This window comes from Tympanuchus pallidicinctus, unplaced genomic scaffold, assembly GCF_026119805.1.
Source record: "Tympanuchus pallidicinctus isolate F22 unplaced genomic scaffold, pur_lepc_1.0 scaffold4, whole genome shotgun sequence".
NCBI lineage: Eukaryota > Metazoa > Chordata > Aves > Galliformes > Phasianidae > Tympanuchus > Tympanuchus pallidicinctus.
In genome coordinates this window covers 5,936,496-5,955,452 of record NW_026294758.1, presented here as the reverse complement: position 1 = coordinate 5,955,452, position 18,957 = coordinate 5,936,496, and positions in this window count along the sequence as shown.

Below are 18,957 nucleotides of genomic sequence, written 5' to 3'. Positions count from 1 at the left end.
CTGCAAGAGCACATTGCCAGCTTGTGCTGAATCTTTCATCAGCTGACATCTGTTCGGTCTTTGTTTTGTCTTTTTTGTGTTGTGATTGGGATTAGTCTTTTTTTGGGAGGAGTGGGATTTTTGGTTGGTTGGTGGATTTTGGTTTGTTGGTAGGTTTGTATTGCAGTGTTTTTACATTTCATAAAGAGAAGAAATTCTTCAGTATTTAAATTCCTCCCTCCCTCCCTCCTTCCCTCCCATCCTTCCATCCATCCATCCATCCATCCATCCATCCATCCATCCATCCAATCTTTTTTTTTCCCTTTGCTTTTCCTAAGTTATGCATATAAGCCTCGATTCTAAAGTTTCTCAAACCCTAGAAATTCAGGTAGTTAAACAAGTTTAACAATGTTACTGGTCTGTTAGATTCTTAATGCTTACAGGTTAGGATTTTATTAAACCTGCCACAAATCTAGTTTATATTGGAAACCTTTCTCACCTGTTTTTATTCTTCACTTCCAATACAGTTTATGATGAAGACTTCTGAATTAACACCTGTTCTGTACTTACTGCTGAAGCCCCATTTGTACTTAGCTTCATAGGCACAAGAAAATGCTAAAACGACATACAAAGCAAAGATTTTACTGAAATTGAGGAAAGTACTGGCAACTGTGTCTATATAATGCAAATTTAATGCAAATAATGCATGTTTTCATGCTTCTAGAAAATATTACAGGCATCTGCAGATTCCAGTTTTTGACAGCTGTGTTGTATCATCTGGTACATACTGGGATATAAACACCTTTTTAACAGCATGTTGAGAAAGATCAGAAGAACAGGAAAAGATAGCAAAAAGAAAAAAAAAAAAAAAGATGGGAAAAATAGGGAGGTGGGTCAACTCACCCCTAGTGAAAAGGCAATGAGTGTGAAATGATTTCCATTGCAAAAGTAGGAGCAGATGTAAATTTTTCCAAAGCTTCAATAAATCCATTTACATAAACAGCTGTGAGGATCTTATTTTTCTAAAATGGAATGTTTGACTCATCCCCATTAAGCTGAGTAACGGGCAGAATAACTAAGGTAATTTTCTTGTATATAATCTGCAAGATTGACACACATCCTTATTTCAAACCCACTTCTTCCTACAGTTCAAATGAGTCATTATAAAATAAACTTGGATTTTTATATAAGCAGTGTAGCACTGGTTTACTGAGTTTAATGTTTTATTTCACCAGGGCACAAATATCAACAAATATCACAATCCACAAATATCAACTGATGTTTCTCCATTGATCTCAGTGGGTAGTTGAAGAGCACAAGTATGAAAGGAGCAAAAAAATGTATTCAGTCCTCCACTTCTCATAAAATGCTTCAACTTTCTTATTAGATGTATTTATGTTCAAATTTTGCTCCAGTTGTCCATTATGGGGAAATGAGTTCCAAAGGACCAACAGCATAAATGTCATTTTATTGCTATCTTTTCGGCAACAACCCCTCTTTTCTCATTTCTAATTTTCACCCTTTGCTCCTTAATGCCCTAGTAGAAATGAAAGATTTTGAAGTTACTTTACTTAACAGTTTTGCTAAGTCTTTTCCTAGACCTCCTTTTGCCTGATATCCATCTGCTTTACATTTGTTTCCACTTTCTGTTTTACTTACAGCTATTCAGCACAACTTTTAAATGGTTTTATTTTCATACAATTTTAAAACATCTAATTGGGACTCCTCGATTGCTTTCTTTGTTTACTTTACATATTTGAGCACTGTGAATTTTGAAGGAACTGCTCTTTGACTCTCATGGACTATGACAAGCAATTTTCCTTTTTTCTTAATGGAGATACAGCAAAACTGCAGACCTGCTGTCTCAGTTTAAAATGGAAATCTGATGTACGCTGTGAATCAGTATGCTTACAAAAGCTAAACCTGTAATTCGATGGTCCTGGACTTCTTCATATACCTTGCAGTAAAAAAAACCAACAAAACGTATAGGGCAAAGATGCTTGTTGGACGAGAGGGATGTCACATAAGATTAATGCAGAATCAACCTTCCTGTCTGAAAAGTATCTTACAATTAATACTGGTTTTAATGGAAAATTTGCTGTTTCAATGGGGAAGCAGGAAGTTTTTAGTGTGTGCAGTGCTAGAAAGACATTTCTTTGTACCACAGTAGAGGAAACCTACACATGTGCTGCTGAGTGTGGAGATTTGGCCCAATGAAAACCACTCCAAACCACTGCTGATACTCCAAATCACTGGAGTAGTTTGTTTCTTTTAAAATCAAGACTATACTACATACTCATAAAATTAACACCTACTGGCCTGGTAAAAACAACTGCAAGAGTAAACAAACTGGATTCTTATAACAAACCTTTACAGTGTCCTCACTGTAAGAACTAGCATGTTTTCTAAATGCAAGGTTCTTCACCAGGCTATGAAAATCCCAAGCACAAATACAGGTTGGTGGAGAATGGCTAGAGAGTAGAGAAGGATTTAGGGGAGACAATAGCTAAAAGATTCAGTATGAGTTTGCAGATGCACTTGCAGCTCAGAAGGCCAACCATCATCTCGATGGGATGCATCCAGAGAAGTGTGACCAGCAGATTGAGGGACCTGATTCTGCCCCTCTACTCCACTTTCATGAGATCCCACCTAGAGTACTGTGTCCTGTTTGGGGGCCTCAGCACAAGAAGCTGTTGGAACAGTTATGTGTTTAATACTTCCCTTCTGAGTAGGAAAAGAACTCAAAAATCTCCAGAGAGAAGAAGCCATGTGCTTTAGAATTTATGGAATAGTTCAGAAAAGTAAAAATAAAATACAGAATTCTTCACTTCAGGAAATCTAAAGATAATTTATCCAGGACTGAGTTATACTCAACAGAGTTAACCTTTTAGACATGTTTAAATTCATATCGTAAAGAGGAATACAGGACTAATTATTGCATGTATGTTTTCAGTGGTTTCAAAAACCAATTTCCCGCTTGAAATCTTCTGCAGGTTAGATCTGAAGAAAGCCTTAGATGTTGAATTTTGCCATTCTGATTGACTTGAAAAATAATGTGGTATACAAAATTTCCTGGAGGAGATGTCCACTTAAATAAAACATCGACATTTCAATACAAGAAGCTAGGAGGGGAGACATTCCATCTGTGAGATACTGTTTTCATGGACTCTCACTTTTCGTGCTTTTTTTTTTTTTAATTTGTTTATTTTGAAAATATTACATCTAAATCCGTACTGCGAGGGCACATTTCTCTCCAAAATTTAAATGTGCAATTTGTAAGAAGTCACTCTTGAAAATCAAAATGCTATATTGAAAATAAAGTAAAATAAAAAAGAATAAGCAGAAGCCTGATTTGCTGAAGTCTTTAATCATCAGTGAAGCCATTATTATGTCACAGATGCTAGAAAAAAAGTAATGAAAAAACATAAAATAATGAATTCACTATTGATTCTTACAGTTACGAATTTACTATTATTCTTTAAATAATTGCAGTCAGCAATCAAAGAAGACGTGATCTATTGGGGGAAAAAAATCCAAGGTATGCAAACAGCATACAGAAAGGACAGGACATGGATTAAAATGACTGCACTCAAGGGTCTTTTTCTGTCAGACTTTTCTTTCTAATCCATTGTTCCAGTACTGAATTAATAAAAACCTGCCTCCTAAACAATATGGTAAAGTTGTGACTCAGCTGACAAAGATTCATACAATATTTTCAGATATTTTAACACATGTTTAACACATGTCTATAAGGCACATCTCCACAGGAAAGAGCTCGGAAAACACTGGCCAAAGTGCCAATACACAGGCTACTATTTTGATAATATGAGAATTTATTCTCTGAAAAACACTCATTTTACAGCTGCAGATCTGACCTGCCAAGCCTTATCGCTGACCTGAAACTTCCTCAAACTCCTCACCTCATTCTTCTGCAATAACCATAGTTTACTCTAGCATGGAAGCTACGGAATACACAAGTCACAGGATTTGAAGTTGCTCAAATGCATTATTGCAGTAGGGCTGAGCAATGGCAATTCATTCAATGAACATGCAAACACTGGTGACTCCAAACAATTAGGCCCACGTTTCTGTGGGCTCTAGTCTGCAATGAGCTGTATGAGCTGTACCCAAGGAATCTAAGTAAGAATGCTGGAAAAAGTATGGACTTGACAAGGTAAAGAAGGGCTCCGTGCTTGCTTGAATTTGACTACTAGTGAACCTAGTGAACCATGCTCACAATCAAGTTTTTTTATGATTTTTTTTTTTCCCTGGAAATGTAGACTGAGGTACATAATTGCTTAGAAATACTCACTAACTTTACAATGATAAATATATATATTATGGAAGTATTCAGCTAGTTAACTCTGACTTAGTCATCAAATACATTTGCAAGGTTTTGACTATCAAGAAGGTAAGTGTTCTAAATTCACACAATTTTTCTGAATCCCATCCTATCAGAGCTTTGACTAATGAAGAGTTATCATAATTATCCCAGAAATAGGGAAGAATATACACCACACCTGATACAAACTCCTTTGGCTGAAGCAAGGAATTGCTCAGAAATTAATATATTCTACACTTGAGAGAGAACATGATTACACAGCATCATCCTTTGCTTTTCATTAGTGCAGCTAATAAGCAGATGAGTTTATTGACCCGTAAGAAATGTTACACTTCTGAGTTTCATGTAAAGGGTAAAGAGCAAGTCTGTAGCTATGTAATTAATTAACAATTATGTAAGCAATAAAAGCATAATTTAAAGTTATTAATACTTTAAAACTTGTAAGGATTTTTTTTTTTTTTTTTTTTTTTTTTGCATTTAATTAACATTTGCCAAGACTGTCTACAGAAAATGTAATATAATAAAAATAAAGACATTTATTTAGATACTCTATTAATTGTCACACTTATGAACTCGGTATTGTAGGCTTTTTAAATTGCAATTAAGGTCTAAATATTCTCTATAATTTTTAAGTATTAAAAATCTCATTATATTTGTATCTTGTAATTTTAATTAGGTTACACATCATCTTTCCTATTTTAGATTCCACATCATCGTTCCTATTGGATCTCAATAAATGTTCTTTTTACTGTCAATTGATGCTCAATTGATATGACTGTCATAAAACTGCAGGCATTTATTTCCCTTGACAAAATCTGAGCCACTAATTCTTCTTCATTTTCTGCATGTAAACTTCATCGCTTGCTGACTCTGATCTATTCAAGGCCTCTTCTTTGTTAACAGCTGCTTGAGGACCTAATTCCTAGATTTTTGGAGTGATGAAGTCAGACCCAAGTAATTGTGTACACGTGAAGATCAACATCCTCAAGAACAGCCACATGCTAGAACTCGTGTTACCTGTCTGAACTGTAGAAGCACTGCTGCATGTCAGAAATATCTGCAGAATGTCTGCCCCATAACTTCTTTTAACAGAGCAAATAAACAGAAACGTCTTGCAAAACTAAGCTGTTCATCTGGTCAAGATACAATCAAGAGTAATAAAAGTGCAATCGTCTTCCATGTTCCTTTTTCATTTTTGTCCACTGGTGCATCGGTTGAGATTCACTGTAGGAATGACTGCACTTCATAGCGTGTAAATCTTTTCATATACTACTTTATATACCAGACAGTCCTCTACAGTTCACTCCTAGGAAAGCAAGAGCACAGTGTGAAGTGTGGAGACCTCTTGTGAAAACCAGCATCCTAACATTGCCTGTATCTGTTCTTCATGTTTGGCCATAGGAGTAGTTGTGATCACATTAACAAACATGAAAATAAAAAGGTTGAAATAGGTCATCCTGTGGTTTTGCAGCAGCCTTTAGCCACAATGCCTTTAGCCAAGGCTGGGTCTGAGACATTTCGTGACTTATTCATAAGGAACAGTTCTTTTCTCTACTTTAGCTGATTTGTCCTTATCTCTGATGTTAATCTAATACAATTTTTTCCTGTATCAGTTGAAAATATTTACCTGGGACATTTAAAAGTGCTGGACATCTGTATTACTATAAATTATACTGTAACTTAGAGCTCAGTGAATTCCCAAATGTCTGATACTAGCTATATTGTGTTAGTAGCTCATTGTTTCTTTGGCAATAAGATTATTGTAAGAGACTATCCAATCATAGCATGAGCTACAAATGAGGCAGGGATTTAAGAGGAAAATGAAAGGAAAAATAATGTAAAACACAAAATCAAACAAACAAACGAAAAATGCAGACAAAAAATTTACCACGAACTTCTCCAAGGCATGAAAGGACATATAAGAATATACCAAACGTGTTCAGGTAATTCTAGTGGTATTGTCACAGAACCATAGAGTTTGGAAGGGACCTCTGGAGATTACCCAGCCCAACCTTCCTGCTAAAGAAGGTTGCCTGCAATAGGTTGCACAGGAAACTGTCCAGGCAGGTTCTGAGTATCTCCGGAGAAGGAGACTCCACAACCTCTCTGGGAAGCCTGTACCAGTGCTCTGTCACCCTCACAGTAAATAAGTTCTTCCTCATATTTGTATGGAACTTTCTGTGTTCCAGTTTGTGCCCAGCGCTCCTTATTCTGTCACTGTGCACCACTATGCAGAACTTGTCCCCATCCACATGACGCTCACCCTTTAGATACTTATGAGTGTTGGTAAGATCCCCCCACAGTCTCTTTCAGGATGAACAGCCCCAGCTCTCTCAGCCTTTTTTAATAAGATGCACCAGGCATCTGTTCACCTTCGTGGCCCTCTGCTGGACTGTCTCCAGTAGATCCCCATTTTTTCTTGGAGCAAGGAGCCCAGAGATAAACACAGTACTCCAGGTATGGCCTCACCAGGAATGAAGAGAGGATCCACTGAAATCTCTGATTTGTGTTTTTTGTTATTATTAGTAACAGAAGCAGCAGGAGTATCATTATCATTATTTTTTGTTGCTGTTGTTGGAAAAATAATTCAGAAAAGCAACATAAAATGAAAAATAAAAATAAAAAATAGACCTATTTGCTCTCCCACCACCACGTATAGAGTTTGTTAGAGAAGCTGATAGATACTATCAAGTTTTCCCACACATGAATATTGTCTTTTTGATTGTGGTGTTTTTTTTTTAATTTTATGAGAAGCAGGTGTCCATGTAATGTATAAGTAAGGAAAAAGGTTTTCTTCTCATGTGATAAGATTTATAGTCATCCTGTGAGCAGTATCCACAGTAAGTAAGTAAGCAGGAACAAAACAGATTTATTACATGTTGATGTTGACCATGTTTCAAAGCAATGAATATATAGAGCTCAGCTTTAGCAGGCACAAGATTTCCTGTAAGCTATTCTGTCACATAAAGATAAAAACCATAATTATTACCTTTATCTTAGATCTATCACTCAGTCAGCAGTTTCACACGGATGCTGAACACAGAAACTGAAACCTTAATTTTTACTCTTGAGTGGTTTGATTTTCATTGTGGGAATGAGGAAGAGGTATAAGAGCAATTTTTAAATAGATCGTCATTCTATCCATTGCATTTTTATCAGCTTGACAGGACCTCTTCACAGATAGCATAGACACAGTTCTCAGCAAACCAAGCATTTGTAAGTTGTAAATTAGCAACTACCCTATCCCTTCACTTCAAATCTTCTCACTAGCAGTGTATTGATCAATACATGTTTGCAAATTGTTGTGACCACCGCTCACAGATCATGGCATCAATTGCAGCTGCAGCACTGCTGCAAGTATAACCATGGTTCTTACAACACAGAAATTGCAATAATAGGCCGTCCAGCACTGTGCATCCTTTAGCTATTTCCATCAGGGAACAAATCCTGTGCATACAGACCTTACAAGAGTAAGCATGACAAAAGTGAAAAGCAGCCAGACTCTCCTTCCTAATCACGCTCTTCCATTTATTTCAAAAGTCTCTCTCTTATTCCGCTACTGAGCTAGGGTATCAACCTTGAGGTCCCTTCCAACCCTGGCCATTCTGTGATTCTGTGATTCTATGATTCTTTCAGTCTTCTATGAAAGGTACAACAGCAACATGCAGATCCAGAAGCATACAAAATTCTCACTCAGTAGATACTATCATTTCTATTGCATTCTTGCTTATCTGAGAGAGGAAATCAAAGCCAGCCACACACACACCCCAGCTGCATAAAATACCCATGTTTCAACTGTTGTTTTGTATGGGTAGTGTGCATGAAATACAGCCAACTTCATATACAAAGAAGCCTGAAGTCCTGACTACAGCCAATAACTATCAATAGGTTTTTGCATGACAAAAGAATGACTTGATTTCAGCAATGCAGATCTTTTGATTGCGTTTAAACACTTACAAATGCTGCCAGCAGGAACTTATGATTCATTTTCTCCTTCAGATAGCACTGGCACAGTAAATGTGAGATTTTTGTAATAGGCAGTTTTGCCTGTCACCATTTAAACGTAACATAATTTGACACAAAATTTGCACAAGAAAACAAGTGTTCTTGCTTCTGTGATTACATACTGCAGAATACTGTCACATCCTTGCACTATAAAGGTAACTAAGGGTTCTGGCCACATCCCACTGTGTTGCACAGCGCTGGGTCTGCTTCGGGGTCTGCTCCAGGATGTTTTCAAGCTAATTTATATGTTCAGCTAAATTATTCTGATTTATTAATTTCTTGCTTTTGTTACTCTGATTCAGTGGTAGGATTTTCAGTCTCTTTGACACTAAGCAATTGTGAACAGGAATACAAGATTGTTCCCTCTGCATAATTAAAAACTGGAGTGAAATCAAAATGTCACCAAGGAATCTGAAAGGCCTCTGCTTCTGCTTAGGCATAAAATATTGAAAAGAAATATGTTTCAACTCTCTTTATTTGAAAAGACAAAATACAAATGTTTCCAAGAGAGTTAGATGCAAGAGTTAGATATCTAAAGTGAAAAATGGCAGGAGCCAATTACTGGATCAATTAATAGGAAACTTTTTAGTTCCTTTCATATTTGGACTTGGCCTCAAATGAACTAATTTCATTTGAGGACTTCTAGAAAATAGAGATTTATTAGATAGAATGAGGGCTTAGCAGAGTCAGATCTCATAAATTTTTCTTGAGACTGGAAAGATGAGGAGCATTGAAGTGAGATTTTTTGTACAGTGACAAATTCTGGGTGTGATAGAAAAGAAAAATGCTTGAGGGCTGGCTAAAGGACTGATGGAGCTTCAATGCTAGATGCCTTCCAGGCATGTGATAATTGCAAAATCATAATTCTTGAACAGAAATTGAAAACAACAGGGCCGCCTTCCAGGATTATCAAGTATGTGCAACCTAATCTAACAAGGGAGCTCAGAGCACCATACTTGATAATTTATAGACAAAAAAAAAAAAAAAAAAAATCAACTATCAATATATACATATGTGTATGTGTGTATGTAAACACGTTTCTGCAGAGCTAATTAACGATATCTTAAAAAGACAGTCTCTTCCTATCTAAATAACCACCAAAGGCAGCACTTTTACATTTCAGTATTGTTAATAAAGCACTGCATTTTTTAATTCTCAGAAAAAAAAAAAAGTTTCTGTGGAAATGCTCTTTAGAGGAAATTTATTGATTTGACCACAGCTGTAAATTTTCTCTTCCAATACTATAAATTTCTTCCAACTGTTTAATGGTTTATAACTGTAATTATTCTTGTGTGCCAACATTAAACTTTTAAAAGTTTAATTTGGCGACTATTGGGAGAAACTCATCTTTTTTACAGCCTCGTAAATAGTTCTTTGATGAAATGAGCAGAGGCTCATCATCTGCCCGAGGTGAATACAAATGGCACTGCATAGTCCCTCACTGGCAGAAAGGGAGCAAATGCTTTTTCTCAGCTGATACGAAGTGCAGTGGTGGTGAACAGTGATACATGACTGGATGGATAAACATGATGCACTTGAGTATCATCACCAGTTACTGGGAAGGCATCAGCCAGGGAGTCAAAGATGACTTAGGAAAAAAAGGGTGGCCAAGAAGACAGCTTTGACATTATTGCCTCTCCCTGACATTATTACCAAACGATGTGGACGTATCTCAGCACATGCAATGCTGTGATGGTCATGAGCTATGAAGTCCCATCATTTGCAAAGTAAAAACTGCAAGTCTCTGAGGAAACTGCAAACATTGCTGCAGGTTTAATGGCTTGGGTAAATTGCCTCCATTGTTCTTATATACATACTTATATACATCTACACATACGCGATTACATAATTCCCAAATGGCCCCATTGTGTTAAAAGCTGCACACGGCAATCACTTCTCAGAAAGCATCTAAAAATATTCAAAGAGTAGAAGGACAAAAGAGTAAAACTTAAAGTGCTTAGAATTCAATGAAGGAACACAATAGGGTATATTATTTTTGTTATTAATACACTACAGAATTTCAGGTGCAATGGGCGTCAGAAATCATGAAATGTAGATGTAAAATTGCCACAGCATTTTAGTCTAAATGCTAAAAGCACTGAAGCCCCTAAAAGTATATTTTCCAAATTCTCTTTTGTTTTCTGAATATTTCATCAAAAAAATAAACAAAAAACAGTATCCCTTCTTGCTTTTGATACAGATAGTCAAGATTTTAGCCTGAGTGATGTACCTGGTTACCCAAAACTCTCTTAATCACCTTTTACCTGTGGAGATTATCCACAAATTAGATTTTAAATGCTCTCTTACTAGTATTCTCTCTGCAGTCTGTTTTAAGTCAGAAGTCAAGCAGGGATAAGGGAAGATGAAAGAGGTGTCTGTATGTCTTAAAGGAAAGTGAGAGCAGTAAAACCTCAGTGTGAAAAGTAGAAGGGCTGCTCCAAAAGAAATGCCTCTTATTTTATGATGTTGGCCCACAACACCAAAGGGAGATGTTGGTGGTATGGCAGCAGAGGATGAACCTTCCCACCAATACCCCATTACATTTTGTTGCTGCTTGACAGATGGCAACTGAGGGGCAGTCTGATAGAATGGTGTCCAATGTAGAACTGTGAATGAAGAAAAAGTGTGTCATTGAAATTCTGTCTGAAAAAAAAAAGTAAAAAAAAGGTACCGCTGACATTCATTGATGCCTACAAAACATTTACAGGGACTGAACAGCAGGTGTGAGCACAGTGGATGGCGTCAGCAGTGGCGACAGCGACAGTAGCCATTTTTACTGTTGCAGATTGTTACGTGTGGCATGCAAGTTCTTCTTCGTCACTGGTGAAAATGCATAGCTAAGGATGGTGACTATGCTGAAAAACAGTTTTGTAGCTGAGAATTTACTCAATTATGTGGTGCTGTTATGATCTTTGTATGTACTGTAGCTTCTAGGGAAATTAGGATTTCCTAGAGTAAGACAGGAGGCATTACTTTCAGAGCAACTTACATATTAGTGGAAATTTGTAGAAGCTAGCTAACTAATAAGGCTGATAAATCTAAATGTCTGTACAGTTTATTGGACTTAAAAATTTCCAAGGAAAAGTTAATAATATGCCTGCATTAGAAGAAGTGTTAAAGGTTGCACAAGAAGCTGGACTCATTCCACATCCTCCATCAAAGTCTAAGCAACATAACATATCTGTAAGTTTAAATCAAATAGCTGATTCTCACAACCACTCCAAAAAATATGCTCTCCATTTGAGTCAAAATTATTGAACCATTTGACTAGTCTGGCACACCTCTTCACTTAGTCATAACACTTACAAGACAAAATTAAAGTAGACACGAAGCAGAATACTCTGTTAGCATCTGAGAATGGCTACAAGAGTCTAGGTAAGGATGCCTGCAAGTGAGCAGCTGGAATTTATCCTCATCATCTACTGTTCAATTATTCTACATGGGTGTACACATTAGTATCACAGCATTTCAGTAACAATTCTAAAAACACAGACTGCAGAAGTTCTATTTCAATTCACATTTGATTTTTTTTTGTCTGTGGAAGGGGATACATCCTCCTAACACACTAAGACACTCCTAACGCATATTAAACATCAATTGTTTCATTATCACTTCAAGCATTTAAATCAGTTCCAACTGTCAACTTCAACAGCAAAACAAAGTACACAGTAATTCGTGTTCAGCTGGGGAGCCTGGTGTATCATTCTGTGGGGTTTAGCAGCCTTAGAAATGAGGCATACTCTGTTAGGTAGCAGTGATTCAAACATGGAATGGAGACCACAACTTCTGCAAGTGGTTTTCACTTAAAGTGTGGCCTTGTGACATCAATAGTGTCTTTTTGAGTGATTTATTAGCAGGTAAGACAATTAGAAAGAAAGAACAAGAGAGAAAGGGAAAAAAGATGTAGTGCTTAGATTAAAGGCATTCTGTATGAGAGAAGTGTTTTGAATTAATGTAATTATTATTTAACTTAGAAATAAATGGCAGCAAAAGAGACTCAAGCAAGAAATACAGAGAGAAGAATTGAACATACCCTACACAAAACTAATGAAACTAATACTCTGTAATTTTTGTTAATTGTAACTCTTTCTTTTCAATGAAGCAGGAACAATCAGGTTCTGTCACTCATGCTACAAGAACAGCCTAATATTTGTGGAGTCCCTCATTCTCTCTTTCATATTTCTGATATTTTACTAACTGCTTCCAGACTAATTCAAGCTACATTTCCCCCCATTATTACCTGCATTTGTTAATGTGCTTTTCTCTTAGCAAGAGCAAGGGGATTCTTTGCAAAAAGAATAGACAAAGAAGGAAGAAAGGATTGTTTTTATGTCAGCAAAGTCTCTCAGGACTCTGTGCCTGCAAGCTTATTTTGAGGGAAAAAACCCGACAATGGATGTGGGTTAAATCACTTGCACTAATTTTACCTAGACAAGTCCGTGGGAGCCAGTGGGATACTGGCAAAGCTATTGAGGGAGCTGGATGATGCATTCACAAAGCCACTGTATAACAATTGGGATGAGCAGGGAAGATCTCCCACAACTGGGGCAAATAAACTGTTGCAGAGAGTTACAAGAGTATTTGGGCAGATAAATTCTGGACAGCCTCATACACCAATGAATAAGAAAATCAAAGAGCAAGTCTTCTTGGGAATCTGAGGAAGAAAATGGTGATAGGAAGTAGTGGACATTGATTTACCCAGCGTAAAAATGTGTCACTTGATAATTTACTTTCTGTGAGAAAATGAATGGATTTTTGGAAAAGAGAAGCACAGGACAGTTCTCTAGACTTCAGCAGAGCTTCCAGCGTCCTCTTTGTATACAAGATGTTCATACTGTTGATTTCATATTCCTAAAGGATCTGAGGCAGGCAAAGAGTAAAAATAGGAGTCTAAATTTTAGGAAAGCTAAATTTCAGCTCTTAACAGAGTTAGTCAACAAAACACCCTGGGAAACTGTATTGAGGGCTAAGAGTGCAGAGCAGAGCTTTCACAAGGCACAGGAGCTCTCCACCACCGGGTGTAAAAGTCAGGAAAGGAAGACAAGAGACCAGCATGGCTGAACCAAGATCTGCTGGTTAAACTGAAGAACAAGAAGAAAATGAACGGACAGTGGAAACAGAGACAGGAAGATTATAAGGAAGCTGCTAGGCTGCTAGTGATTATATCAGAAAATCCAAGGCCCAGCTTGAACTGAACTTTGCAAGGGATGTTGAGAAGAGCAAGAAAGGCTTCCACAGGTACCTGAACCAGAAAAGGAAAGCCCAGGAGGGTGTGACCCCCTAGAGAGTGACACCAGCAAGCTCCTAAGAACTGACAAGGAGAAGGCTGGGGTATATAACAACATTTTTGCCTCACTCTTCTCTGATTACTGCTCATCACAGGGCCCTCAAATGCTTGGTTTGATAGGAGAAATTTGAGAAAGCAACATCCCTTCCACTGTAAGCAAAGATCAGCCTCATAACCACCTGAAGAACCTGAACATCCGGAACTGTATGGGTTCTGATGATGCATCCCAGAGTCCTGGGGGAACTGGCTGATCTAGTTGCCAGGCCTCTCTCTATGGGATTGGAAATGTGATAATCAGGTGAAATCCCTGGTGACATGACAACATCACGCCCATTTTTAAGAAGGGTAAAAAAGATGATCCTGGGAACTATTGACCTGTCAGTCTGACCTCTGTGCTGACAAGCATCATGGAACAGATCCTCCTGGAAGTGACGCTAAGGCACATGGAAGGCAGGGAGCTGGTATAGGAGATGTGGCTTCACCAAGACTTCCCAAAAAGCTAGTTGGCTTTTTGTGATGATGTCAGTGCATCAATGGACAAGAGAAGAATCCCTGATGTCACCTATCTGGACTTCAGTAAGGCCCTTGACGCAGTACCCCACAACATCCTTCTCACCCAATTGGAAAGATATGGATTTGTTAGGTGGTTGTTCAATGGAAGAACTGGCTGCAGGATCAAGTTCAGAGAGTGGTGGCTCAATGTCTGGATGGAGACAAGAGATAACTGGTGTCCCCCAAGGCTGGGGCCAATGCTCTTTAATTTCTTCATCAGTGGCACTGGCAGTGGGATTGAGTGCACCCTCAGCAAGATTGCTGATGACACCAAGATGTGGAGTGTGATCAACACACCAGAGGGATGGCATGCCATTCAGAAGAACCTAGACAGGCCAGAGTACTGGGCCCAGTTAAGCCTTGTGAGGTTCAACAAATCTAAATGCAAAATCTTTCACCTGAGTCAAGCTGGGCCTGCACTGGGCAGGGGTCAGGCTGGAGATATCCCCAGGTCCCTGCTGGCCTGAGTTGTCTTGTGGTGCTATAATCTTCATCTGAAACACTGATAATCAAACTGGACATTATATTTAAAAACTGTTTATTTACATTGAAATCAAAGCCTGTTTTCAAGTGAATCATGAAGTCAAAGCATTTTGAAATATATGTATTAATTCTTTGCTAATCTGAAACGAAGGTGTCTTGGTAGAAAAAAAGAACCAGGATTGTTCATTATGCAATGTTTTTATCTCAATATAATCTTCAGTAATGTGTTTTCAATCCTGACAATTCTTTTTCTCCAAACCAAATAAATGTTCCCACAAGCCTTTTCTCTCCCTTCTCTCTTTCCCTCTGTCTCTCTGCCTCTGTCCATCTGTCCTCCTACATCATTTAACAAATATCTTCCTCTGTCTGATCACCAGTTTTTTCTTTTGTACAGTGCCTTTATTTTAGAGGTTTTTAATGTGTTTGCCTAACTTATTGTGTCTCCTTTAGTCTTATCAGAAAACATATTTTCCCACTTTCCATATTTGACTGGTTATTTTTTTAATCCTCCTTCCATGGATTTTTCCTCTGTCAGTCAGTAAACAGATTTTTAACTTTTCATAGAAATATGTGTGGATATGAAGATATATTTTACTCTACCACTTACTCTGTTATCTAACTGCTGTCTTAAGTATGTGGCAGATCCTACAAACACCACTTCATCAGATATGTTTTATGTGGTTTGACAATATTTAGGTGGTGCTGTACAGGGAGTTTCTTTCAAAATACATTATATACATTATTAGTTAAAACACAGAGTTCAAAAAAAGTGTGTTGTTTTAGACCACAAACATCACATATGGTGAACAGTTGAGGCAGTCTGAAACTTGGGACAGGACCCCTGGGAAACACATCATGTTTAGATGTAAATAGAGCACAAGGCTTTAGTATCCTCTCGTACCGCATGCATCAGCACCTCACTGCTCACTACTACCTCCCCAGAGCCGGCAGGCAGAACAGTTATCTTGACTCAGATCAACCTACCTTGTAAAATACATGGGGTTAGTTAATTTTTCCCTTAGCGTTTTTTCCCTGTGAGGGAATACTGCCCACCTAGAAGTGCCTAGAAATTTGGAGTAAATTCTGCCTTCTGCTTCTCTGCTCATACTGCCACTCCTACCCAGGGTAGGATGCATAGAACAGCATATGATATTACATACTCTATGTTCTGAAACACCAAACAAATTGCAAGTGGCAAGAAGTGCTCCTTGTTATGGAAAATTTCAGAATGCAGAGCAAAACCGATGATGTTTTTTTGGTTGGTGGGTTAGTTTTTTTGTTGTTTTTTTTTTTCATATTCTTGGAACAGAATTGTCCCCTGTTGACAATAGTGCGGTCTCTGAAATTAAAGAAATAGCTTTAAACTTGCCTCCACGTTTGACCTTCACTCCTACTCCACAAGTTTAACATATATAAATTTATTTTCTGATGCAAGTGAATACAGATAGACACCTATCAGTGATTGTGACTGCAGATCCAAACTTTGTGGGAGACCTGTGATGCTTATATTTGCTATTTTTGAAAGTAGCTCAGAAAGTGTTGCCTAAAATATGGGCTAATTTAGACCATAAATATACAGGTGACAGCATTGCTAAGGTCCTGCAGAAGAATTTTAGATACTGAAGCATCTTTCCTCAATCAGGGACTGATACACTATGCCCAGTGTATTGTGTATTGTACCCATATTCCTCTATTTTCATAGTCATAAATGCACACATCAAGCAGTTGTAAAAATGGATAATCACCTTTTTTTCTAGACTGTCAAGCTTCTATACCTTGTGTTAGCTATAAAGCACTGTGTAGGAATTGGTTTTGCTATTTTGGTCATTCATCCAAGTTTTTATGAGCCCAAAATCGAGCTCCAATTCTTCCAAATTTTTAAAGATCATTCACTTCTGCACACAGATGTCAGACTACAAGGCTGTCAATTTATGTGCATTTCCAATAAATGTAAGATGAATGGGACATAATTAACCTCAAGTGAAGCACCATGTTTATTTGACTGTTTGTTGTTGTAGTGAGGGTAGCACAATAAAAGTGGAGTTTCTCTCTGTGCCAAGCGTAACTCCGCGTGATGCTGCTGCACAGCTGCCGTACAAGGTTTACATCTGCAGCAAAAACTAAACATTCTCCAAAGAGAGGTCAGTCAGGTATGTGTCTTAATTGCTCTGAATATCAGTTTCACTATCAGTTTCAACTTCTTAAGATTGTGTCAAGTCTGAAGGTAACCACATACTGATAGACACCTAACCTGGAGAGCAAAAACAGAGGATTTTTCATTATTCTCTTATTTAAGCAATTTTTTTGTATGATGTAATAGCTTGTTATTACTTCATTGTCCCTTTCCCTCCTGTTGCTTGTTAACTCTGGTTTTGGTACTTCAGGTTCATTGTCAACATGAGTGGAAATCAATCTGCAGGGGAAGAGAGATGTATAAAGGTTTTAGTGTAACAATCCTTGATAAGCTGATATCAGGAAGACTTAGCTAAATACATTTTGCTAAAAAAATTATCTTTTTCTAATTAGCTGCTGTCTCAAACTTAATTCCTTTAACAATTTTACTTAAAAAAAAGAAGATGTAGAAAAAAAAAGAACATTTGCTCCTCTTAGACAAATCTTGTGAAATGTCATGAGAGAAGATGCAGTCTTGTTAATGATAATACAGGCATTATAAATTATATTTCTTTCAAAAGAGATTTTTCCCTATTCATTTTACAATACTGCTTAGTATATTGAAGATGTTTTAAGTTTCTGAAAGTATTTTCTACTATTTCAGAAAAATAAATTACCTTCTACACGCTCTGTATATCTTTCAGACTGCTCCAAATAAATTTTTCTCCTACATTTTAATTTAGTTTAGAATTTATAATTTAGAGGATAACAGTTTTATGTTTTCCACAATGAGTTCTCCAGCAAAAAAAAATATCTAATGTCAGAAACTGCATCAGCCATTTTGTAATAATATACACTTCTATGTGACGTGGTCATTGCTATAACTATACTTATTTTTTATCTGTGAGGAAGTGGAAGGGGAGAGAGAAGAGAAAAGGGGAAGACAAATCTGAGAACCTCCTAAAAATGTAAGGGAAATGAAAAAACATAACTTTTGGTACAATGTTAAATAAAAATTCTTATGGAAGTAGTATCTGGAGACAAGATTCATTGATCTGTATGCCACTCTGCATAGAAAGTATGTTGGTAGACGAGCGAAGTACAGAATCAGTCTGGATTTACAGTCAAGTACAATTGCATCCACTAAGCTCTGCTCAAACACTGTCCTTCACTGTCTACAGATGCATTCACAAACCATGTGATAACAACAGAGATAGAAATACTGAAGACTTAATAATAGCAGTAATGCGTTTGGAGAAGTTTTTCACCCTAAAGGTGTGAAGAAGCCAGTGGAGTTCCAGTGGCTTTAAGTTGTGAAAATAGGATATTAAAGGTTTTGGCTATATATTTTTAAGAGTAAACTGATTATTCATTAGCTTCTCACAGAATAAACACAGTTACTCATGAGCACCATAGAAATATACACACTTAAATATACAGTAAGAAGTATGAACTCCATTAAAATTTGAGCAACTAAGAAATATGTATTCCACAATAATGTTTGCTGCCTACTTCCTTGTGTTTTGTTGTTGTTGATGATGATTTGCTTAAATTGAGGACATAACCTTTTGGAGAAAAACAATCAATGTGTTCACAACACATTGCTGTTGTTTATAAAATCATCTCAAATGGTCTGCAACTGTTCAAATACAGCTAATCTTGAATGAAAATAAACAATTTCCTTCAATTTCCTTAGCAAAGAGAGTCAGTTACCTCTTTCACTTAAACTAGTTTTATTTTGTTTTCCCTGTTGCCTTTTATTGTGGTCTGGTAATCACCATCTATTTCTATTCTGTATTAGACTTAACATGATAAATCCCATGAAATACATCTGATGATATTTCTTCACTGTTAGCCTATTCTACATGAAGGCAAAGGCCACCAAAGCACTATGAAGGTCACACTGACTTGTATTGTTCCCAAATCAAAGGCTAGATAGAGTCTTGTCTGTATATACTGTGATTCCATGGTGGTAGAGTCCTCCACAGACAGCATTAATTGCACTTTTTTGCACTTACATGCAATCTTTTGTTTAACATAAATACCTATGAGTTAATTCATGCCCACTGTCTCCCTTCTTTTTTTTGTCTCTTGTATATCTTCTATATTTTTTATACACTACTGGAAGATTCCTCTGTAGCTGTAGGCAACATTCATTTTTCAAAATATTCAGTCATAGAATATAATCATAGAATTT